This window comes from Myotis myotis, unplaced genomic scaffold (genome assembly GCF_014108235.1).
Source record: "Myotis myotis isolate mMyoMyo1 unplaced genomic scaffold, mMyoMyo1.p scaffold_m19_p_6, whole genome shotgun sequence".
Lineage (NCBI taxonomy): Eukaryota > Metazoa > Chordata > Mammalia > Chiroptera > Vespertilionidae > Myotis > Myotis myotis.
In genome coordinates this window covers 39,862,996-39,889,132 of record NW_023416368.1, presented here as the reverse complement: position 1 = coordinate 39,889,132, position 26,137 = coordinate 39,862,996, and the positions used below count along the sequence as shown (strand labels likewise).

Sequence of the window (26,137 nt, the reverse complement as noted above, 5' to 3'; positions counted from 1 at the left end):
AAGGAGAGGGAAAGGACATCCTGGAACACGAAGAGAGGGGTGTCTTAACTGGTAAAAAGTCTAAACAGTAAGTAATATTCAAAAATAAATAGAGGTGTATGCCTTGTATACTACATATAAAACCTAAAGTTCCAGAAAGAGTAAAATTAAACTCACAGCAGTTTACTGTCCCATAACTATTTAATACAGTCACTCTGGGTTCTGCCTTCTATTTTGAACAGTGACCTTTCTACTGAACAAGAATCACATCTACCAGGTCTGAATTATTGCCAGTTCCAAAGTGGGTTCTGAATTAATGAGATTAATGAGATTTTTTTTTACACTATCCAGAGAACTTGATCCTGGGTAGGAGTTTTATTAATGAGTGGCCCTGCCCTCCATGACAGTGTGCCGTTTGACGGGTGTATTTTTATAAGGCCCTGTGCAAACATCACTAATTGGCTCTCGCTCGGTTCCCTGTGACAGTCAGGATCCTGAGTATACATCACAGCAGCGATCAGGGTTCGCCCGAGGAGGCTGGGGCTGAGGCTGTCCCTTCTGTAGCAGTGTCGTAGAAAGGTTATGCTGTGAACGTTGGTCTCAAGGATATTTCAGGCTTACCTCGAAGATATTGCAGGTTTGGTTCCAGACCACTGCAATAAAGGGACAATCTAGCCTGGTCTGTGTGGCTCAGTGGTTGAGCGTTGACCTATGGACCAGGAGGTCATGGTTTGCTTCCCGGTCAGGGCACATACCCAAGTTATGGGCTCGATCCCCAGTGTGGGGTGTGCAGGAGGCAACCGATCAATGATTCATCATTAATGTTTCTATCTCTCTCTCCCTTCCTCTTTAAATCATAATCTAAATTCCAGCTTTGGGATTTTCACAAGTAGGAAATCAATAAAAAATATGTTTAAAATACATAAATAAAAGGACAATCTAAATAAAGCAAGTCTCATAAATTTTTTGGTTTCTTAGTGTCTATAAAAGTTATGTTTACACTATACTGCAGTCCATTAAGTGTGAAATAGCATTATCTGTAATAATAAAAGCATAATATGCTAATTAGACCGGCCAGCCGAATGACCTTCCAGACATCCTTCTGGACGACCTCCAGATGAAGCTGGGGCTGTGAGGGCTGAGCCCCTTGCACGAATTTAGTGCATCGGGCCTCTAGTGTCTAAAATAAGAATGGACGTACCTCAATTTAAAATGCTCTATTGCTAAAAAAAAAAAAAAATGCTAACCATCAGCTGAGGCTGAGGCTGAGGCTGAGGCTGAGGCTGAGGCTGAGGCTTCAGTGAGTGGTCAGCTTTTCGCTGGTAGAAGGTCTTGCCTTGATGTTGATGGCTGCTGACTGGTCAGAGTGGTGATTGCTGAAGGCTGGGGTGGTTGTGGCAATTTCTTAAAATCAGACGACAGTGAAGTTTGGCACTTTGGCTGATTCTTCCTTTCATGAATGATTCCTCTGCAGCATGTGATGTGATCTGATTGCATTTTACCCGCAGCACTTCTCTCCTCTAAACCCCGGCCACTGCTTTATCAACTAAGCTTATGTCATATTACAAACGTCTGTTGTCACGCAACACCCTCCAGAGCACCTGCACCAGGCAAGGATTCCATCTCCACTTCCCCTGCTCATCCACAAGGAGCAACTCCGCATCCATTAAAGTTCCATCATGAGGTCCTAGACATTCAGTCACAGCTCCTGGCTCCACCTCTGATTCTAGTTTTCTTGCCATTTCTGCCACATCTGCAGTTACTAGTACTTGCTCTACTGAAGTCTTGAACCGCTCAAGGTCATCCATGAGGGCTGGAGTCAGCTTCTTCCGAAGTCCTGTTAATGTTGTGCCTCTTCCCCTGAATCTGGAATGTTATTCATGGCATCTGGAATGGGGAATCCTTCCCAGAGGTTTTCAGTTGACTTGCCCAGAGCCGTCAGAGGACAACCAGCAATGGCACCTATGGCCTTATGAAATGTACCTCTCAAATAATAAGACTTGGCTGTTCTGATTCCAGAACGACACGTGTCAACGTTTTGTATCATTTTTGTCCAGAATAGCTTCTATAGTGTGAACTCCCTAAACACTGGTCACTTTTTTTTTAACATAAAAACTTATCAATTGCTTCCCATTGTCCACAGACTCCCATCCCAACTTGTGGCATGGCCTTGGGCCCCTGTGATCTGGCTGCTGCCTCTCGCTGCAGCCACATCCTGGTTCTTGGTGCTGCAGCCACATTGGGATTCCTTTAGTTCCTGGAATGTGCCGAGGTTTTGCTAACCTCAGAAGCTTTGCTGGTTATTTCTCCTTCAGCTACAGGATGTTCCAACATGCTGTACTGCTTTGCATGATTTTGCACAACTGTAATTAATTATTTGTTGACGATGAGTACTTTGTTTAAAGTCCGTCTTTCCTTCTAGACGGCGAGGCATGTGTGCGGACATTGTGTTCACGTCACTGCCCCCAACCCCCAGCCCCTGTGGAGTCCTGAGGCTCAACCCACGCATGTGCGCAATTACCAGAGGTCCCTCTCTTACAGGAAGAACCTAATTCATTGATGAGGACGGAAATTCAAGTTCCTTCTGTGTTCTGTAACAATCAAATCAACAAAGTATTAACAAGAATTGTTTGTGTATTTCTCAGTGCAAACACATTGTTGTATCTTATTTTTTTTTTGGGGGGGGGCAGGGGTTCTCACTGTTTTCCCAACAATATAGGGATAAGAATATCTAATAAATCCCCTTCTCACACGATTGGCTCATTTGCATAAAGTTAAAAACATAAGGTAGAAAATGAGACAAATCATAATCTAAATTCCAGATTTGGGAGTTTCACAAGTAGGAATAAAGAACAAGCAGTAACTCGGTGATTTAGTAAGTCAGCGGTTTCCTTTCAGGTTAGGAGCGAATCACAGGGTACATGCTTAAGACAGCTTTCCAATCAAACATGGCTAATCCGCTGATTTCCAACATTCAAGAAACCCAGGAGAGACCCAACAGTGTAGTTCTTTGTGTTTCTTCTTTAATGAGAATTTGGCAAAACAATGAGGTGGAGGAAAATGTTCTTGAAGGCACAGAATCCAGTGTCACTTGCTTACAAAGCGACCATTGGGACCCGAGGTGACTGACCATCTGTTTTCAATCGTAGGTCAAAATTTCTTTTAATCCAGGATGTAATTAAACCCCCGGTATGTACAGAGATATCTATTTCACATCTGTAATTCCCTAGATGTTTAATTATAAAGTAGTTGCAATCATTTGCACAAATCAGCTCACATGATGTTAGTCTGACAGCAGGCTTACATGTTTTGGAAGGAGCTGTATGGGGCTAAGATGGGAGGAGATTGGTGTTTGTCTCCTCTCCTTCGTTTTCATCTGCCCACCAGGCTGCTTCCCTATCTCGCCTCTTCATCTGGCATTAAGACAGGGAGAGGTAATCTGGTTAAATCTACGCCTGGTGGATTTGTAGTTACCCTATCTAGGTCAGGGTTATAAGGGGATTTCTTATATTTTTCTTAAAATATGAACATCATTTTCTTTAAACTATTAGTTATATAGAAAGCAATACTACTTTAAAAAGAAACCTTAACTCTGAGTAAAACAGGAGAAAATAATAGATAGTATTCATCATGTTGTAATGTCTGCGTCATGATTTCCTCCTGTCGGGCACCTGAGGTGGTTTCCAGATGGAAAAAAAATCAGAGACTTTTCTTCCTGATTCATTTTCTCTAAATCCACATCACATAAAGAGCACAGACCCCCGTTACCACCCATGTAATCCATAGTTATATTTTTGTATTCTACACACAGCTATAGAATCAAACAATACACAAATAAGCCGAGGTCTTCGGTCTATTTAAAGTAATAGGAAGAAGAAACGGAACTTGCATTACAATTCCTTCGTAAAGACAGGCTTCTCTGAAAGTCTTACTATGTGTTGTGTACATGATCCCTATATCTTGGTAGGACACCTGGAATGTAAAGTTAGCTGTGTATTCGTGAAAACACCTTTCTAAAGTTCTTTCCTGGACACACTGGGAAATGTCTATTCCAGAATCGATTTCTATTTTCATACTTCATGGTGATGCTACTTCACACTATGTAGATATAGTTACTTTATAAAAAGGCAAAGAAAGAGACACTAGCATTGGTCTAGAAATGAGGGAACAAAATATTTAGGCTTTAAGCCAAATCCAGAAGCCAGAATGAAAACTGTAAATTAAAACATTCCATTGCCAAGAGATAAAATTTATTATCTTTCCTTCCTTTTTAAAAAAGTCTTTGTCCCTTTTTAGTTTATAAATGTTTTTCTTATTTTTATTTCCCCAACACCTCATCTGCAACACTGGCACTTCCTTAGTACTCTGGTCAGTCGCTTCCGAGACTACTGCCCTCGCCATTCACCTTGTTTGTTTGTTTTACACTTTACCTTCTGTCTTCTCATCGGTTGGTCAATGACTACTTTGAGAAGAATTTACTGAGTGTGACAGTGGTCCTCCAGCAGTCACACTGTGTGCAGTGCTATGTGGCAGGAAGTGTAGCTCCTCCCTTCTTTACAGGATTAGGCCAAGGGCTACTAGAGGGCAGGCATCATGATCCTGCTACACAGGGGTCCTGTTCCAGCAGAGGGGACCGGGTGGACAGGCTGGGAACGCAGACGAGGGTTACACTTGAGGAAGAGCCCATATGGCAGAAGACCCTGCAGGCCCTAGAAGTTCCACTAGCCAGCTAATGGCTTGGTGGTTGCTGTGGAAGCCTGTCCTGTAGCGGAGCTGGGTGACAGGGGAAGGGGGCCAGGGGAGACTTGTTCGGAGGCTATTAGAGTAGCCGTGCAGGAGGTGAGGCAGAAATGAAACAGAAGGCATTGGAGAGAGGGGCAATTCATAAGACGTGGCAGCCACTGGGACCTGTGATTCCAGAGATCGAAAGGCAACATGAACGTTCTGCGCTCATAGGAGGCAGAAAAGGCACTACACCACATTTTAAATGGAGCTCATTTGGCAGGAAAGAATAAGTTATATTTGAACACAACCGTGTGAACGAGATGTCTGAGTCTCATGCACAGAGCAGATGGTTGGATGTATGGAGAGAACCCCCAAGGGAGAGAACAGAAAAAAAGGAAAAAGAGGCTGAATGCAAAACATTAGGATTTAGGGGCTGTTCATACATTTAGCAAAAAAAAAAAAAAAAAATGATTGTGTTGTTAGAGTGGCCACTTCACTCAGGCACGGTGCTAAGTGAGCGCTGCGGGATGAAGAAGATAAAAACTCAGTTCCTGCCCTCACAGGCCTTACAGGTACAGTGGGATGACAAGTCAACAGTGTTTGAATGAACTAAGGGGGACACAGGCATCTACAGTCACAATCGTGGGGTCCGGGGGCTGGAGGATGAGAAGGGAGAGAGAGGCAGGCTATCCTGGTTGAGCAAAAGCAGAGGCCAAGAAGTGACAAAGATGTTCCAAGTCCTGCAAGTTTGGAAAAGCCCGGTGGATGTGGAGGACTTGGATGGCCATGTCGTGCTGGTGAAAGGAAGTGTGAGATTCACTGTCAAGAATGCAAAGCTCACGGGGTGTGTAGAGCCAAGTGCTGGTGTGTAGTGGGGAGGACTTGGCTGAGGGTAGCATTACCTGGCATAGAGTTGATGCTCAATAACTATTAAACAAGTGCATTAACAGCTGCAAAACACTCTTACATACATTATTGTGGTACCATCTCTTCTAGAGAGTAGCAAAGGAGAGAACACTTTCTAACTTCTTTTATGAGACTAGTATTATTCTCTTATCAAAACCAAAAATACAGGAGGCAGCTGATCAATTATTCTCTCTCATCATTGATGTTTTTATCTCTCTCACCCTCTCCCTTCCTCTCTGAAATCAATAAAAATATATTTAAAAACAACAACAAAATAGTACAAAAAATAATACTATAGACCAATATGTCTTAGCAGCTCAGATGTAGAAATCTTCAAAAAAAATTAGCAAATTCAATACAGTGATGTATAGAAAGATTTATACACCATGTCTAAGTGGGATTTATTCGAGGTTTGCAAGATTGGTTTAATATTTTTTAAATCAATCAGTATAATCCGGGTAAAATATGAAAATCACATCATCTATCAGAAAAAGCACTTGACAAAATCCAACACCCTTTTATGATTTTAAAAAAACCCTGCAAACTCTCAGCACATTAGGAATGAGAAGAACTCACCCAACTTGGTATCGAGTGTCTCCAAAAAACCTGCCATTATCATCTACCTAGTGCTGAAAACAAAATGCTTTTTCTCTAAGACCGGGAACAAGGCAAGGATGTTCACTCTCACTACTCATACTCAACACAGCGCTGGAAGTTCTTGTCACTGCAAAAAGGCCAGAAAAAGAAAGAATTTTTTACTGCTCACACAAGGAATTATGAGCCAAACAAATTAAAAAGGAAAAAACCCAAACTGTCTCTGTTTGAGATGACACAATTGTCTACACAGCAAGTCCACGAACTAATAAATGATGAGAGATCAACACACAGAACCCAATGGTACTTCTATACATGAATAATAACATGTTGTTAAAAATTATTTAAAATATTTTTATTACATGAGATTTTTATATGGGTCAAAACACAGAAGTACAAAAATGTGTAATGCCCCATCTCCCTAATCCCTAATCCTTCCAAATAAGGAACCACAGCTATTACATTTTGAATATCCCTTTCAGAATTTTTTACTGCTCACACAAGGAATTATGAGGCCCAGTGCATGACATTCATGCACTGGGAGGGTGGGGGCATCCCTCAGCCCAGCCTGCACCCTTTTGCAGTCTGGAAGCCCTCGGGGGATGTCTGACTGAAGGCTTAGGCTCACTCCCTGAGCCTAAGCCAGGGGTGGGCAAACTTTTTGACTCCAGGGCCACAGTGGGTTCTTAAACTGGACCGGAGGGCCGGAACAAAAGCATGGATGGAGTGTTTGTGTGAACTAATACATGTTAACACTGCTGCTGGTGAAGGAGCGGAGGGGAGAGCAAGAGAACCCTCTGCTCTTTCGGCTCCGTGGGCCGGATAGAACAGCCGAACAGGCCGGATCTGGCCCGCGGGCCGTAGTTTGCCCACGGCTGGCCTAAGCCATCAGTCGGATATCCTTAGCGCTACTGTGGAGGCAGGCCATTGCACTTGCCAGCTGTCAGCCCAGCTTGTGGCTGAGCAGTGTTTCCCCTGTGGGAGTGCACTGACCACCAGGGGGCAGCTCCTGCATTGAGCGTCTGCTCCCTAGTGGTCAGTGCATATCATAGCGACCGGTTGTTCTGCTGTTTAGTCACTTTGCATATTACCCTCTTATTATATAGGATATCTTTTTTCCACTTAGCCCACTATTTTCATATAACTAGTAACATAGTCTCCACACCATTCTTTTTTTAAAAATATATATTTTATTGATTTTTTACAGAGAGGAAGGGAGAGGGACAGAGAGAAACATCAATGAGAGAGAAACATCGATCAGCTGCCTCCTACACACCCACTATTGGGGATGTGCCCGCAACCAAGGTACATGCCCCTGATCAGAATCAAACCTGGGACCCTTCGCTGCACAGGCCGACTCTCTGTCCACTGAGCCAAACCAGTTAGGGCATCCACACTATTCTTTACCTTGCCCTTTTCACTTAACGTTATATCTCGGAGAGCTCTCCATCCTAGCATTTACAGAGCTTCCTCTAATTTGCAGCTGCATAGTATATTATTTCACAGATGATTGTAGCTTACCGAAACACAGGCACTGAGGATTTTACTCATATTTCGCTATGACAAGAAATACCTCAAAGAATAAACTTGTTCATCCTTGTAGGAACATATCCGCAGGATGAAATCCTGGAAGTGGATTGGTGAGGTTTTTGGAGTTTTCATTTTGTTAGATATTTCCAAATTCCCATACACCAAGATAGCACGATTTTTCACACTCATTAGAACTGTTAAAGAGAGTTTTTTCCTCCAGGCCTCACCAACACAGTGTGTCATCAAGTGTTTGAATGTTTGCCAATCAGATAAGTAAAAAATGGCACTTAGGTGTGGTTTTATTTGACATTTCCCTGATGGTAGCAGAAGGGCGGAACATCTTTTCAGAGCACACTAAAGACTGGGTGTATTTCCTTTCCTGTGAACTAACTATTCAGCTATCCATTTGTCTATTTTATTGTATTTTCCGTAGATTTATTTTGTATGTATTGGTATCTGCTACTGCTGTTCTGTTTTCCAATTTGTTAATTTCTGCTCTTATTATTGTACTGTTTTTTTTTTTTTATTTCTTAGCATAAGTTGTGCTTAAGATGCTTAATTTGTTGCCACTCTTTGTTTATTGACATAAGCATGAAAGGCTATGAAGTTTCCTTCTAAAAGCTGTTTTTGCTGTATCCCAGAGTCCTGATATGTAGGTCTTCTATTCCTTGTATTTTCTATATATTTTCTCTATTTCCATTTGTATCTCCTCTTCGAGCCAAAAGTTACAGATTTTATTGGTTTGTTTTCTGTTTTTCATTCCTAGGTAGTAGGGGCTTTTCTTGTTATCAATATCTAGGTTGCTTCCATTTGTCATCAGAGAATTTTGTCTATAATATTTTAACTTTGGGAATTTGCTGAGGTTTCCTTCGTGGGCTAATCTAAGTTATCAGCTCAGGGACACTTAAAATGAAGATATGTTGCCCATTATGTGGGCCAGGAGTCCAGGTATGCGTTAGTTGGTTCCTGTGCTCAGGGTCTCACTAGGCTACAATCAGGGTATTTGCTGAGGCGGAAGCTTCACTGGGGAAGAACAGTCTTCCAAGCTCTCTTAGGTTGTTGGCAGAATTCCATTCCTTATGGTCGTAGGACTGGGGTCCCAGCATCTAGCTGGCTGTGGCTGGAAGCCACCCTCCACTCCTTGAGGCTGTACCCAGTTCCTAAAGGCCACCTGTGAATCCTGTTCTCAGGGGCTTACAGAATGGCTGGCTAACACATTAAGCCAGTAAGGAATGTGTGTAGATGGAGTGGACCAGCAAGACGGAGTCTTACAAAACATAACAAAATCATGGGAATTACATTCCATCACCTTTGCCATATTCTGTTGGTTAGAAGCAAGTCACAGGTCCCCCATCCCTCCAGGTCATGCGGCCACCTCCATGTCTGCCAACACAGTGATCAAATCTGAGTCTTTTCCTTCCGTTTTTATATTTGGGTATCATTCTATATCACTTGGTGTTTCTGTTTTCATTGTGTTTTAAGAAGCCTTTCATTACATGTACACTTCTTTGTGGGTTTTGTGTGTGTGTGTGTGTATTTTTTATGTTGTTTTTCTAATATTTAGGAAGGTATTTATTGTTGTCTTATTTTGCTCTTCATAGTTATAACCTGACTGACTAACCTCAGTCCTCTATTTCTTTAGCCAACAGCTACCAGTGCCCTGTTCTCAGCATTGATGAAATTAGTACGTTCCCATTTTCCAGGCTGGCTGCTGCAGACAGGCTTTTTCCTCAGACACGGCTCTGTGCGACTCTGAGATCTATGGCTTCCGCTCTGAATGACCCAGATCCAAGGAGCCTTCTGCTACAAGCCCAGCTCATCACAACTGCCCCACCTCCTGTTGAAAAGATTCATATCAGTTAGTTCAGCCTAAGGTATGTTGTGGGAACAAATGGCCCCAAAATCTTAGTGGCTGACAACACAGATTTATTTCTCACTCATTCTGCAGCTGTTGACCTGTGGGTTGACTGGCTCAGACACACAGCCTCTTAATTCACATCCCCATCCGGGTCTTCGCTGGGCTGTGGCAGAGGGAAAGGAAGGGGCAGGCCATAGGCCACGTGACGTGGTGGCTCTTTAAAGCTCCCTCTCAAAAGTGGTACCTGTCCCTCTGCTCACACATCATTAGCCAAAGCAAGGTTCATGGCCAAGCCCGAGGCCAGTGGAGTGGGATATCCATCTTCAGCGTGGCCAGCCCTGCTCAGTGAGGGGCTAGGGTCGGGCTGGTAGGAAAGAGACTGCTGGGGACGGCCAGTAAATATTCTGAACAAATAATATAATCTGTCACCCAGGGCAAAGGCTTTAGCCCTCAGGACATGCCTCTCACCTTCCTAAGTGCTTGGTGTGTTTTTTGCTGGCTGTCACCTAGATCTACCCAGCGTCATCTCCCCGAGAAAGCCTCTCTCTCCATTTCCCCTTCCTCCTGGTAACCGAGCTGCACTTGGCAGCCTTTTACACAGTTTGGAATCTAGAAACTATACCCATTTCCTAGTTTCACCAAAAATGATTTATTTTCATTCTCCTTGTTGCCGCTGGATGACTTCCAGAAAGCAAAGGGGAAATGCCGATGCTCGCTGCTCTGCTGACCCCGCCATCGGCCTCCCGGCTCGGTCCGTCGGCCGGCTGCAGCCCCGCCACAGAGCCCACGCGGCAGGCTGCCCAGTGGGATGAGGTGTGTGAACAGTTTCATGCTTTTCCATTTGTACAATCATGTCAGGCCTTTCCTTGTGAAGTGAGCAGGACTGATGGCTCCTTTCTCTTATTTCCTTTCTTATTTGTCCCGTTGGGATGTTGGGAACAGAACAGGAGTGGGATTGTTCAGTGATCACTCTACAGTAATTCCACAGAATTCCAAGAAAAGTGATGCCCAGCACAAAATAGCCCCCTGTCCCTCTCTCCCTCGTTCCTTTTCGGTCCTGCCAGTGAGTAACGGATGCCACCGGGTGCACTGGTCTCCTGGGCCAACACAACACCTGCGCTTCCTGACACTACCCTCTGCCACTCAGCCGAGGCAGCCAACGCACCCAGGCTGTGCGCCCACCTCTTGGTGTCACCTCTGCTGTTCACACATTCATTCAATGAACAAGTACTCCCCCTTTGTCTAATGTCCCCGGTGACTACCTTTGTCCCATGACAACCAGAAATGGAAAGGCATTCAAATAAATGTTGTAAAAATATCTTGAATGGAAAGAAAGGTGACATATTTTTGCCTGTGGCTCATCCTCAAAGATAAACTTTGGGGCCTGGTCAAGCTGTACGGAGATGGACGCAGATTCCTTTCATGGTTTTAAGAGCTTTGCGACAATAAACTCAAGCAACAGAGAAAGAGCCCCAGGACATGAACACATGGAAAGCTGTGAGAGGCAAATCATGAAAGTGACTATGACAGCACAGACGTGGCCCGCCTGACGCTGCACCTGGTCCCTGGCTGCTGCTCTCACACGGCACCCGGGGACCCTGCATTTCCACTGGCCACGTCTCCCTGAGCTAAAACAAAGACGCTGAACTTCCGTAATTCAGACACGCTTCCCATGCTCCACTTTCAGATTTAACAAATGGAGAAAGTAATCTGTCCCACTCAGGGAGGTCTTTTGATGTGAGGGAACACGGAATATGTCCGTCGGTAAGCAAAATACATTTTAAAAAATAATTAGGTATTCTTCCGGTGTAGAGGAGGCCGGTGTGAGGAACAAGAAACAAGAGAAGGCTGGAATAATAAAAGAATATACGTATATTGAATGGGAAAAACGTCATGAGGACATGGTAGGCCCCCTTCACCCACATACACCACCAGCCCTTCACTAGACTCAGGACACAGGTTTCAAATCATAGAATCAGCACGGATTCTAAATTATGACGCAGAAGAGAGTGAATTGAAATTATGACTCAGAAGAACCCAGTGGGACAGTCAGTACCTGCAAACATTTCAAACACACACACATACACACACACATCCTTGTTTTTTTAAAAAACATAAACTTACATTTGGGTCACCCTTAACAATTTTCAGAACCTTTTTTTAAATACACGTCACCAGAACTAAGTAAATGGAATCGGGAAGCGGCAGGAAGAGTCGATTGTTTCGCGGTTCAGAAGAACCGGAGCCATTTGTGAGTCGCTCCTTCCTTGTGGCGGGGAGACGTGCCGTTAGCCAGACACAGGGCCTGTGACGAACAGGAAGAACAGTTTCCTGCACCCAAGGAGGGGAGATGCTGCCTGGACAATAAGTACTCAGACTCTCCAGGTGCAGGGACTGGACAGTAAGCAAACACAGTCGTCCCCCTTCTCTCACCATTATTATAACTTCATGATAAAGCACCTGCCTCATGTAGCACCGTGAGTGTGGTAGTTTTTTTTTTTTTTTAGTCAAATTGCTTACATAGATGAGGGCCTTGCAAAAAAGGCATGCCTTGCCCCCTGTATGCCCAGGGGATGGCTGTGACCTGGGCACAAATGGTACCTGACTCAGTGATGCCCCATCCCTGATCTATAGTTTTAAAACATGGGGCTAAGTTAGAGCCCTTTGAGACAATTATGATTCAGAATGAGAAAAGCAAAATGAAAACTTGCCGGTAAGGGTGCCAGTGGTCTCCCCCGGGGAAGCGTGGGGGGCAGGGAGCAGGAGAGCTCCTGGGTGCGTCCACTCTGGCCCTGGGGAGTGGACACATGGCTATATTCGCTGTGATCATCTGTCGACTTGTGTATTTATGATTTGTGCACTTTCTGTATGCATGTTACTTAAACAATTCAGCAGACAAACATGAAAAATAGTCCATAGATTTTTCACCCAGAATTATTTTTACAGCATAGGGTATAGAGGTCTGGGAGCCGCGGAGCCCCAGCAGCGCCCCGAGGTTAACGTGGGATTCCAGGGTCCCATCGGCCCTTCCTCTGAGCTGTCCCACAGCAAGTCAACTGCACAGTTAAACTCAGCTGTGCCACAGCCTCCCCACCCGCCGCAGAAAATAGAAACTCTGGTCCAGGCTGTGTCCAGACATGCACAACCGAGACCGACCCGCAGGGCTTGGAGGCCTCCCAGAGGCGGCTCAGCGTGATTATATAACATGCGAAGTCCGTGTTCCTTTTTCAGGCATAACCGAGCCTTTGCCAAAACAACTAATGGCCAGTCCTTTCCCACTGACCCAAATAAAACACCGTAAATCAAGTACAGTTCTGAAAAAGGAAGAAACGAAGCCACACCACGCAGCGTCCAATGACGTCTCCGCCCTAGGTGTGGGAGCAGCGCACCCAGGGAAGAATCGGACCCCGAATTACGCCTTTTTCAGTCATTCCACCTGCTGAGCGAGCTCCCGGGAGTGGGGGGAGGGGAGACATGCATGTCGTTAAAAGCCACCAAAGCAACAGCAAAAGAATACTTCCCTTTTGCTGACTGGTTTGGGTCAGAAAAAGAAAACAAGGCTTTTACTGAGCCCACGGGCTTTAGGCGAGCCGTGATGCAGGCACGTGTCCCTGTGCCCACAGGCCTAATGAGACGCAAGCAGCCAACCTGAAAGAGATTTAATACATTCCTTCCTCCCTTTCCGGCTCCCTTATGGCCGGTTTTTATAGGACTCCAGTTTTATGGAGGAACTCGGAGTGTTTGCCCACATGTGTGGCTTCTCTGGGTGCGCTCCCTCCGTTAACGTGGAGATGGCGTGTCTGTGCGGCGCCGCGGAGAGCCGCTCTGCCCAGGTCCCAGCCCAGAGACTTCCCTTTGGCAGCTCCAAATCGGCTGAGGTGGGGAAGGGACCGCCTGGACCCGCAGCCAGGCAGGCAGGCAGAGTGCGGCTTTGGGGCGGAATTCCCAGGCCCAGCTTTCTGCGGGCCACAGGCACCCCTTTAGCGAGGCCAGCCGTCCCATGGAGTCCCACTGAGACCCTGGGTCAGCAGGTCCGGTGGCTTCCGGGTGTGAGCGCACCAACTTGGGGTGTGGGAGTGGGGAGTCCAATTCTGCCTTTGGACAACCGCTCTGTTCCCTACAGCTAAGCACTGAGCATTCATGTGGGAGAGAACTCCAGAAAGTCAAGGTAAGCCTCTGCCCTTAAGTGATGCTACGCAAATGAACCAAGCACACATGGAAATGATACATTTCTCGGATTCACAGACACCATTGATAGAAGGGCATGCCATCGAGGGAACTTTTGGGGAGAAAGCCGAACCTCATTGAGTGTCTGCATGGGAAATGTGGGCACGAAAGGGGCCTGGTGAGAGCAGAGACCTGGGTGCAGGAAAAGGAATGAGACGCCCTCTTGAGAGCTGCCCCAGCTCCACCTGCTGCCCTCGGCCACCTGATTTCACTTTGTAGCAATCCCTGAGATGTGGGTATTGTTATTCCAATTTTTGCAAACAAGAAAATTGAGAGACAGACATGAAGCCAATAAGGAGGGAATATGCTAATTGACTGCCCTCAAAGATGGTGGCACCCCCAGCTACAAGATGGCTGGCAGGGGAGGGCAGTTAGGGGCAATCGGGCTGACAGTGGAGGGCAGTTGGGAGCGACCAGGCCTGCAGGGGAGGGTAGTTGGGGGCGACTGGGCCAGCAGGGGAGGAGTTAGGCATTAATCAGTCTGGCAAGGGAGTGGTTAGGGGCAATCAGGCAGGCAGGCAGGTGAACCGTTGGGAGCCAGCAGTCCCGGATTGTGAGAGGGATGTCCCTGTGGGATCAGGCCTAAACCAGCAGTTGGACATCCACTGAGGGGGTCCTAGACTGGAGAGGGTGCAGGCTGGGCTGAGGGATAAACCCTCCCCCCAGTGCACAAATTTCATGCTCTGGGCCTCTAGTTTACAAATAACAGTGTAAGATATTTAAAGCATATGATGTGATGATTTGATACACGTTAACACATCCATCACTTCACGTGTTTACATATTTGCCTTTTTCTTTTCCTTTTTTTTTTGTGAGGACATTTAAGTCTACTCTCTTAGCAAATTTCAGTTATACAATTCAGTATATTGTCAACTATATTCCCATGTTTCATATTAGATCCTCAGACCTTATTCACCTTATAGTTTAAAGTTTTTACCTTTTTATCAAAGTTTCTGTATTTCCTCCACCCCAGCCTCTGGCAGCCACTTTTCTACTCTGTTTCTAGAAATTTGATTAAAAAACAAAACAAAACAAAAACAAAAAAAAAATAGCAAAAAACTGTTTGTATGAGTTCATTTTTTTTTTTAATTTTTATTTGCTAAGATTCCACACATAAGTGAAACCATGCAGTATTTGTGTTTCTGACTTATCTCATTTAACATACTGCCTTCAAGATCTGTCCATGTTGTTGCAAATAGCAGGATTTACTTCTTTTGAATACTGAATAATAGTCCATAGTGTGTGTGTGTGGGGGGGGGGCGGTTAGTTTTAAGCTTAACAATGATGGTGTACTGAAAGTGCTTAGCAAGTGTTGGGCGCCCACACGGAGACTGCGCAGTGAACGTAAGTGGTTCTGTGTGACTGTCTGCAGGTCACGTGGGAAAATGCTCCTCAACACTAGGTGACACCCGGGCAGGCAAGGAGGTGACGGGGGCCAGCTTCGGAGGTGCAGGTCTCGCTAGACGGCTCGTTCTGCCAAAGGTAAGTAAGCCCGGTCATCAGTCCTCACTAGCCCCCGCGTGGGAACTCTATTCTTGACATAACTCTCATGAAAAAGAACTGGACGGCTATTGTGCAAATTCCAGGAACCCAGAGAAAAACCGACGGCATTATGGGTCAGAGAGAGGAAAGAGACCGTCGGGCCGAGCTAACGTGAGGCCTGGACTTGGGAAAACAGGCTTTGGAAAGTTCAGAAAAAAAAGGATAGGCATGTCCCCACTGGCCAGGAATACAATACAAGAAAGGGAAATTCTGAAAACAAACTAACCAGCCGAAAAAGCAGCGTCCGATTGAACACGTAAATAATTCCTGTGAAGAAGAACAGGTGGTGACGGCCACGGAAAAAACTCCTCTGAATTGTTCCAGTTTCCACAGGATGTGCTTAAAGGGCAGAGGATGGACCGCAGCGGCCAGCCGGGCTGTGCCAAGAACCCGGGCTGGGAGGGCAGGGCGGGGCAGGCCGCAGCGCGCTCCTTAACCATGGGTCGCACTTCACATACGTCGTTTCCTTTCGTCCTTCACACCCTTACAGGGTGGATGCCGTGTCTGTGCTCCGTGTGATACTGTGCAATAATAAGAAATATGTATTTGGTCTTCATCCTGGGCTCCTGGCGCAGAGCTCCTAAACCCCTTGTGATTCCTGTGAGAGACGCCTCTTTGTTTTTCCTAACAAGTCCCTTCCAACCATACCCAAGTTTATGCTAATGAGGTGACTCTAGGTGGGCCCCTAGGTAGCTTCAGGGTGGGGAGTGGGGGTTGTTGCCAAAGGAATCAATCATGCAATTGAGGTCTAGAACTTTCAGTCCGCCCCTCCCCTGGGGAGTGGAGGAAGGCTGAATTACCAATGGCAGATGGTTTCATCAATTATGCCATTCTATCGACTTTATGGATGGTGTCCCTTGGTAGAGAGGAAGACACCCAGTCACAGGAGAGAGCTAGGGATCAGAGTCCACAGGGTGACTGATGAGGGTGCTCACCACGTTCCATCTGGGGACGTGGAGGTGGGAGCGCAGTTGGCTGAGCCACGGTGGAGGCTTCGGGACGGAACCATCACAGATCATTCCGGCACAGCCCGCGTCAGGCCCAGGCTCACTGGGGGGCAATCTGCGCTCTATATTTTCCCGCATGGAAGCTCTCTATTGTTCTGCTTATGAACAGCACCCACAGAGTTGCTATTTTACACCCAGCAACCGTGACTCCTTGGCATCGCTCAGCATATGCTTGTTGGACACCAGGTAGAGGCCCAGCGCGGGCTGGAGGGCATTTTCTAAAACCTAAGGGAGGTGCGCTCTGCCCTCGGGAGCTACCCCCCACCCAGGAGGCCACTTAGCCAGTGACGCTCCAGCAAGAATATGAGGTAAGAGCCAGCCTGGGACCGGGGGGGGGGGGGGGGGGGGGGGGGGGGTTGGGGGGGGGCGGGGGAGATGACCCAGGAGGTCATGGGCAGGAGAGGGCTCGAGGTGGCAAAGCCAGGCACAGCTGCACAGAGAGGGGGTCGTGGCTGAGCGCCAAAGGCTTTAGCTCAGCAAAGAGGGAAAGGCCACCGAGGACCCGCGGACCCGAGGACCCGCGGACCCGAGGACCCGCGGACCCGAGGACCCGCGGACCCGAGGACCCGAGGACCCGAGGACCCGAGGACCCGAGGACCCGAGGACCCGCGGACCCGAGGACCCGAGGACCCGAGGACCCGAGGACCCGAGGACCCGAGGACCCGAGGACCCGAGGACCCGAGGGCGAGGGAGCAAACCGCGCCAGGACACCGGGTGGCGGAAGCGTGGAAGGGTGAGCGGCAGGGAAGAGCTGAGGCTTTCTTGTAGCAGAGCTGGTCATGCAGATCCAAGAGAAGAAAAGCTTGGGTTGTTAGGAGGAGGCAGCCTGTAGAGGTGGACTTTCTTGGGAGGCCGGGGACCCACTGGAGGCGACGATGGCCAGATCCAAGGGCCGGGCAGAGGGTCAGAGGAAAGCCAGAGACCAGGAGGCCAGCGTGCAAACCGCCTGGTGGATGAGACTGGGCTTCACTGGGCCCGGAGGGAACAGAAAGGGAGGAAGGGAGGGCCCTGAGCGACACAGACTTCTTTTAAAAAAAAAAAGAAAAGAAAATTCACCTGGCCGGCATGGCTTGGTGATTGAGTGTCGATCTATGAATCAGGAGTTCATGGTTAGATTCCCAGTCAGGGCGCATGCCTGGGTTGCGGGCTCAATCCCCAGTGTGGGGCGTTCAGGAGGGAGCCGATCAATGATTTTTCTCTCATCATTGATGTTTCTCTCTCCCCCTCTCTCTTTCTTTCTGAGACCAATAAAAATATATTTTAAAAAAGAAAAAGAAAAGAAATATCATCCGTAGCCCACCACTTGGGAGCGATGACACTGTCCGCACCTGGATCCATGCTTCCCAAGGCTCCTTCCCATTCAGGCGTGTCCTTGCTGGAAGCCTGTCTGCAGCTCCTCGCTGTGCATCCTGAGCACGTTACGCCCCCTCTCAGGTGCCTTGGGTCCCACTTTCCTCAACTCGCTCCCAGCCTGGCTGCAGTTACACACCTCCATTCTGCTTCAGTGCGTGCTTAACAGGGATACAGCCAGCTGCCTATTGGCTGGCACACCTTTAGGATAGCTCGAGTGTGTTTTGTTTGGATGTGGGGTTCTCTGCTGGTACAAACAATGCTGCCATAAACATCCTTGTACATCTAAGTCATAAAAACTCCTTCAAAAGGTAGATTCCAGGAAGAGAAAGGCTGACACATTTTATCATTGTTATTTTAAAAACTAGAGGCCTAGTACACAAAATTTGTGCACTCGAGGGGAGTCCCTCAGCCCAGCCTGCCCCCTCTCACAGACTGGGATCCCTCAGGGGATGTCCTAAGCTGCAGCCTGGCCTCCCTCTGCGGGAGGTGACTGGGCTGAGCAGGGAAAGGCGCCAGCCCCATCACCCCGCTGCTGCTGCCACTGCTGCAGCCGCCAAGGTGTTTTCATCAGCACAGACTCCAGTCCCTTCACCACGAAAAAATGACAACTTTCTTTAGGCATTTTCAAGATGTGTCTTTCATAGGATATGACATTTCTTTCTTTCTTTCTTTTTTTTATCCTCACCTGAAGATATGTTTCCACTGATTTTTAGAGAATGTGGAAGAGAGAGGGAAAGACAGACAGAAACATCAATGTGAGGGACACTTGGATTGGTTGCCTCCTGCATGAGCCCTGACCTGAGCACCAGCCGGGGAAGAGCCTGCAACCTAGGTATATGCCCTTGATCAGAATCGAACCCGGACCCTACAGACAGGAGGCTGAAGCTCTATACTCTGAGCCAAACTGGCTAGGGCAGGATATGACATTTCTCAGCCCCTCCAGCAGCAGACCTTCGTTTTTTCCTCCAGGAGTGAGGTGGAAAAACCCTACATCACCTTCTTGGATTATTACCCCTTATCAAGAACACTGCGAGTGGTGGCGTACAGGGAGCTTAGCCAATGAGCGGTCAGAAAAGGTGTTTCCTCTGCAGCTCATGCACAGAGGACCCCCTGCATTGTATCCGCAGGGCTGGGGGCGTGCCCCGAGCCCTGTGGTGGCCACCAGGGGCATGCCCCCAGCCTAGCAGCCCCACATTGTGTCTGCAGCCTTCTCTCCTTCCCTCTGCAGCCGGGGTGTGGGGCGCTGGCACCGTCACCAGGGTGACGATGCCAGTGTCCTGCCCCCGTCGCTATGGGTGCCACCATCTTTGTGTTGGAGTGATGGTTAATTTGCACATTACCCTTTTATTATATTAGATGTAGTCTTTTTTATTGATTTTTAGAGAGAGGAAGGGGACAGAGAGAGAGAAACATTGCTGTGAGAGAGAAATATCTATTTGTTGCCTCCTGCACATGCCCCAACCGGGGCTCGAACCTGCAACGTGAGTATGTGCCCTGATTGGAATCAAACCCACCACCTCCTGGTGCACCGGACGATGCTCCAACCAACTGAGCCACGCTGACCAGGACATTTCAAATGTTGATAGATAACATGTGATAGGAAGGATACCTAGGATTTAGTGGTTGCTTTAAGACAGAGAATGAAATCAAAGTTGGCTTAAAGATTTGTAATGAATATTTGCAAACAATTAAAAAGACTTTCAGAGAATGAGATTCTTCCCCCTCCCCTCACTTCCCCCCCGGAATAACCCTTTGGAATGTACCAACGACCTTTCTACACTTTCTTCCACTCACCCCGTTTAAGCCAGGAGTGCCAAAATGAAGAAACACTTTGAAAACGGCATGGTAAGTGCACGATAACGAGAACTATGTTATCCCCTTCCCCATGCCAAGGGCCTTAACTGCACATCGTTGTTATGGGTTGAATTGTGTCCTGACCCCCAGTACCTCAGAATACGCCCTCATTTGGAGAAAGTTCAAATTCAGGCACTAGCTTGGCCCTTACTCTAATATGACCAGTGTCTTACAAACCAGAAAAGTGTGAGGCACAGACAGAGGGAGAGACGCAGGGGACAGATGCCGCCTGCAGGCCCAGAGAGAGGCCTGGATTGTCAGTCCCTCACTCTCAGAGGAACCGGCCCTGCCAACTCCTTGATTTGGGACTTCCCACCTCCAAAATGTGAGACAAGGAGTCTCCATTTTTTATGTCACCCAGTTTGTGGTAGCTTGTTATGGTGGCCCCAGGAAACTAGTGGAATTGTCATTCTTAGTTTTAATTTGGATTAATCAAGGTCCTTGGTTCATGATCCATTGTCATCATTGGGCTGTGAATGTACAGCTAAAATTTTGTTACTTACTTATTTTTAATGAGGAATTCACATCTGTGAACCCATCTTCCAAAACAAAAATAGGACCGGGAAATGACTCACCTCTTCTCCTACATTCCCCATGAACATCACCCTGTCCCCCCCACCATCAGCCTGCATCCTCCACTCACCATTTCCTTGCCTTTCTTTCTGTACAGTTTGTATTCCTAAACTGCACATTAAAAACAGTCAGCTGTTGCCTTAAACTATAGGAAGGGTATGTTTTTGATTTTTGAGAGAGAGGTAGGGAGAGAGAAACACTGATGTGAGAGAGAAATATTGATTGGTTGCCTCCCCTATGGGACCTAAATGGGGATTGAGCCTGCAACCTAGGTCTGCGCCCTGATGGAATGGAACCTGCAACCTTTTTAGTGCAGGTCAACACTCCAACCACCCGGTCTCGGGGCCAGGCAGCTGTATTTGTTACCTTCTTTTCTGCTTTGAAATAACATGTCCTGATGATGTCACCACTGCTCATTGGAAACCACTTCCATTCTCATCCTTCCTTCCCCATTGTTCCTCCACTTTTAGCTGGAAGGCCTGATGGAGACCCTGAATTTCAGGAGGAGGAGCCGCCCTGGCGCGCATGCCCTGAGGCCTGGGGCTCACAGCTGCAGGGCGCTTCAGGCCTCATTCTTCGTCATAGCTTTGTTCATGGTGATGCTCAGACACAGTATCACAACAGCCCTGAGCACCTCATTCTTTAAGCGAAGCATTTCCCTTTGACACTAACCGGGAGGAAGGACTTGTGCAGTGGCCCCTGTTGCTCAGGTTTCAAATGGTGAGCAAAGGGAAATGTTAACATGAGTCAGAACTTACCCAGTTGTTATGAGAAATAACCCCCCAAAATAGTCTTTCCCCCTTAGGTTCCTGGTGGGGGCTGTGTGGCCATCCTTTCCTTGGGAAAGAGAGGAGTTTGGAGAAATGGGGGGGGGGGGGGCGGGGGACAGAAGCCTGAGTGCTTGTGACCCACCAGCCTGCCCCCCTCTCCCTCGGTGACCTTGGACAAGCCACTGAAACAAATGGTGCTTAGAGATGCCCTCTAATCCTAAGATCAGGGACAGATTGCCTGCCTTCTGTACTCTGCAAAACTCAACCCTTGCTTAGTTCTTAAAATGTTTAAGTGGGATCTATGGAACCAGTTCAGTTGTTCCTCATGATTCAAGTAAAATTTGGGGGGAACAAGGATTGGTGGCTCTATAGCATCCATTTTGGCCATAACCCCCAGTCCTCACGCCCAGAGCGCCCCCTTGGAACCTCTCGAGGAGGACCTTCTGGAGCTGGTGGGGGCAGTTCACGTGGGTCTTTCACTCCTCCTGCTGCTCTGGGGACCAAGGGTCCTAAAGGCCACAGACAGGACATTCTCAACGGGAGAAAACCCAGAGGCTTGGAGAGGGGATGGGAAGGATGAATGGAGGAGGCTAGCCAGCGCCAACATTAAAGGAATGTGACCTTTGTGCCATAAATTAGGGGCTTGGCAGAAATGGCTTATTACGCAGCTGGGGGTTTGAAGTGCAGAATTTGCTGGGCCGGCAGATTAATCCCATTTATGCTGGGGAAAGTATTCCATGACATTCAAGGATTTATTTGTTTGCTAATCTGCTTCAGACTCTAGAGGCCTGGCTACGAAAGTAGGAAAGGGTCAGAAAGGAGAGGTTAGGAAAAGGAAGCAGAGTTTTCATTCCTGGTTCTGCAGTAAGTTTTGATAACCCAACACCCAACGAGGACTTCTAACACTACATTCTGTAAACACACAGGCAAGCATGCTTTACTGCTGCTAGTTCAAAGTTAGGGTGGTCAGCCCTTGTTTGAGAGAGAAACAAATGGAAAATGTATTTAGGTTTCTAACAAGCTTTCCTCTTCATCACTAGGTTTATCGGGAGCAACCACCAATGATTATTTTAATTTAGTGCAGCCTTTTCCAATTTGTAGAACCCCTGCCCCCTAAATGCAAACAAACATTTGCTTTCGGTTGCCTTTCCTCCTTTCAAAGCTCTTTTTCAGAGACTAGAACCTTCTCTTGGGTCAAGAGGTCCTTTTGTGTTGTTGCTCAACCGAGCGGACACAACCCTTGACTGAGAACAGAACCTCACCCTGTTGTCCATTCCCCTGTAGCCGGAGCGTTTGTGTTAAGAGACAGTTAAGCTTTTTTCGGTGAGGCATTTCCTTCCTTCCCTTCCTCACAGAAAGTTCTGCGTTATTTTTAGCACCACCCTGGCTCCGGCATTGCATCTGTGCACAGGCTCCCTTCACCATTACGCTAAGCGCACCTTCCCTCCTAGGAACTCCAGGCCTGACACACGTTAGTCAGTTCTCCCTGCACCCCCATGAGATGCTGAGCGCGCCATTCCCAGGGGCATGTGATTACCCACAGTCTGTGATTAGATAACATTCTTTGGCCGTCTTCTTCCTCAGTGTGCTCTCCACTGAGTTCACCTTTAGTTGAGTGGGGCTGGCCGGTTAAGTCCAGGGTCAAGGAATGAACCAAAAGCGAAAGGCAAGAAAGATGTGCACTGTGGTGACAGAAAGAGACCCCACAGGCCGGGACAGACAACCTCCGCCCAGACAGCTGGACCAGCGCCTGGGATTCGGAGCTCCTGGGCTAGGCCAAGGTTGCTGGTCTACGATGCGGAACCGTAACCCGCCCTACCAGGTGAAAAGTACCACTTACCCCAGAAGCCACTGGGAAACCCGTCCCGCTCCTTGGCTGGTGGAACTGGCCTTGGGCTACAGCCGCCCTGTGAGATGTCTCCAGGTGCAACGGCTTACGGTAAGAAAGCCTCCCCAAGCCTCAACATTTTACACGTTTGGGCCTTGGTGACTTGCAAAACGTTCTAATGTGTGTTAATATTTCTGAATCTCCTCCAATGACCCCCTCTCCCCCCACCTAGCTTTTACCAGGCATGCTGTTCCTAAACAGAAGCTGCGCGGAGGAATACAGTGGTGAAGTTTTAAAGGCGAACCCTGGAGAGAAAGGGCCAGACTGACCTCTTGACTGAACCCAGAAAGCCTGTAGAAGCGGTCAGAATGGCCAATATTGTCCTTCAACTCGCAGCCAACAGGCTCTTTTGCATTTATTCAAACTCCCCTCAAGTTTCTGAACAATTCAGGTCATATGGAGGGGGCAAAGCACAGAAGGCCACGGAAATGTCTTCTGTGGAAATACGCAAATAAAGGAGGAGGATGTTGTTTTTAAATAAATCTGGCACAGAAGCCACATGATTTTCCTTCACTGACCATGAAAATTGGGGATAAAATTTGTGCGGGTTTTTGGCTTTTCTACACTAAAATCGAGGAGGAGTTTTAAAAATGATATGAATTTGAAATAAAATGTAAGCATTTGATTGATGATGGAATCTTTGTGCTCTGATTTCCTGATCACGGACTGCAGTGGGCCCTTATTACACTTCTATGGGCCATTTCCTCCCTCCACCGTCCTTCTTCATCCCTTCCTTCTCCTTTGTCCCTTCCTCCTCCCCCATCCCCAAACTCAGCTGAGAGTACAGCTTCCTATTCACTGCAAAAAGCAGTCCTACATTTCCACCCAGTCTCTCTGCCTGCTGCCTGAACCACCTGCCCCCCTGGTCCCTCTGCATCCAGAGGCCTCTGTGTGCTCCTGGTCAAGGCCACGCCTGCCTCCGGCCCTCGGTCCTGCACTCTTTCCTGTCTTTGCCACTTCCAGGGCTAGATCTAGGCCTGACTACTTCACCTTTAATATATCAGGGAAGCTCTGGCATCTCAACCTTATGAAATAAACGTAGGACACTGTTGAGACCATTTCAGACAACCAACTGGAACTCCACTGCATTTAGAATATTTCATGCAAATACCAAACTGATGATGGGCATAGAGAGAGAGGGAGAGAGGAAAGAGATACTTTTGGCTAAAAGAATTCCAAGAGATTTGAAATGAGAGAAGCTCTATAAACCATCAAACTCAACACAGCTCTGGCTTCCCATTGCCAACTGGATGAAATCTACACTTCCCATGTTTGGCAGATGCAGGAGGCATTGTTTGGGAATGGAGGAAAACAAAGTTATATAATTATGATCAAACTATGTTATATACCTTACTTCCAATCTAAATGTTAAGTATATTTATTTGTTTTTGTCATGAGAACTTCCAAGAAAGATTTTGACCATGTACATTTTAAAGACAATGAAATTATTCAGGAAATTCAAGAAACAAACAGGCATGCTAGTCAATGTCACGATGTGCTCTGCAGGCATTCGGAGAGAACCCCTTTCCTTGTCTTTCCCAGCTTCCTAGGGCCGTCTGCCTTTCGTGGCTACTGGCTTCTTCCTCCATCTCCAAGGCCAGCAATGGAGCATCAATCTCTCTCACCTCTCCTTCTCTGATTGATTCTCCCACCTCTCCCTTTCCATTTTAAAGGCCCTTATGATTGACATCAAGAAAATCCAGCTCACTCATCTCAAGAGCCTTAATCATATCTGCAAAGCCCCTTTTGCCATGGAAGGTATCACTGAATTCACAGTTTCTGGGGGTTAGGACGCGGACATCCATGTGTGTGTGTGTGTGTGTGTGTGTGTGTGTGTGTGTGTGTGTGTTTACTATTTCCACCACAAAAAAGATTAATTTGTTTTACATTTTGTTCTCCAAAGAAAGAGCTGTTGAATTAATCATCTCTTGTTTTATTGTTGTCATTAATTTCAGCTCTTATCTTTATAGTTTCCTGAATTTTGGAGTTCTTTACAATAATTCATTTATTTTTTAAAAATATATTTTATTGATTTTTTTTTTACAGAGAGGAAAGGAGAGGAATAGAGAGTTAGAAACATCATTGAGAGAGAAACAGATCAGCTGCATCCTGCACACCTCTTACTGGGGATGTGCCCACAGCCAAGGTACATGCCCTTGACCGGAATCGAACCTGGGACCTTTTAGTCTGCAGGCCGACGCTCTATCCACTGAGCCAAACTGGTTAGGGCTACAATAATTTTTTTAGAACAATGCTTAATTTGGTTCATCTTAATTAATAGAAGTGTTTAGGTCTATAAATTACCCTCCCTGAAAAGTGTTAATTGTATTGAGATTTTTATGTAAAGTATTTTCCTATTTTGATTTCCTCTTTGATTAAAGAATAATTTCAAAATGAATTTTGAACTTCTAAGCAGATGGTGTTTTGTTTTCTTTTGGTTGTTTCTACATTTCTTTAGTTTTATTACATGGTGGTTACAGAGCAATTTTGCATCATTTCTATTTTTGCAAATATATATATATTGTGTGTGTGTGTGTGCGCGTGCACGCGCACCATTTTATATAATTATATAGATTATTCAATGAGAGCATGAAACAATTACATTATCTGTTTGCATGGTTTAAGTGTGTATCTAAGTTTTTGGGTTCTCTATATCTTGGAGATAACTTCTAGGTCAGTTTATAACAATCTTTATTATTTTTTACGGTATTATAATGTTCCATTGTATGGAAGTACCGTAACTTAAATATCACCTGCTGATAAATATTTGAATTGCTCAGATATTTTGCTATTGTAACAAATGAGGCTGAAATGAATACATTACCATGATATGGTCAATAATGTCATTCTGTGGGAGGCTATCTGTGGAATAAATTATAAATCAATCCGTTTCCTGAGCTTTCTTCTCTTTCAGTCTTATTCAATTGTTTAATATCTCCCGAGTCACATTTCTGAGACTTCCAAGAAGTTGAATTCTAAAATTTTCTTCTCTTTCCTCAGAAAATGTCCCTCCTAATGTGCTCCAGCTCTGTTTTTTTGATTCAGTACTTTGTTTCTCCCCGACTTCCAACCTTCCCCCCAGATTTTTGGCGTAGTCCCCCTGCTGCTATTTCCATCTTGGGTATTTCAGTCTGTGGTCATTCCTGGCCCCCAAATACTCTGTGCCCCACATCCTTGCCTCCCCTATTTACCTGCCAACATTTTCATTATTATGATTATGTTGGTGCAAATAGTATTTTAATTGCTGTGGGCTTATGATTAATATGTGAACATATTATTACATGTCAGTTCCCTTCTACTTAACTCTATTTGACTGATTTTTAATATGCAC

General features: G+C 46.6%; 1 long non-coding RNA gene across 1 annotated transcript; it reads left to right on the top strand.

The window, feature by feature from the left end:
* Positions 1–21,487: 21,487 nt before the first annotated feature.
* Positions 21,488–23,466, top strand: LOC118658966. The gene is made up of 2 exons (XR_004968409.1): positions 21,488–22,857; positions 22,979–23,466. It is a non-coding gene; the product is annotated as an uncharacterized LOC118658966 (long non-coding RNA).
* Positions 23,467–26,137: the final 2,671 nt, after the last annotated feature.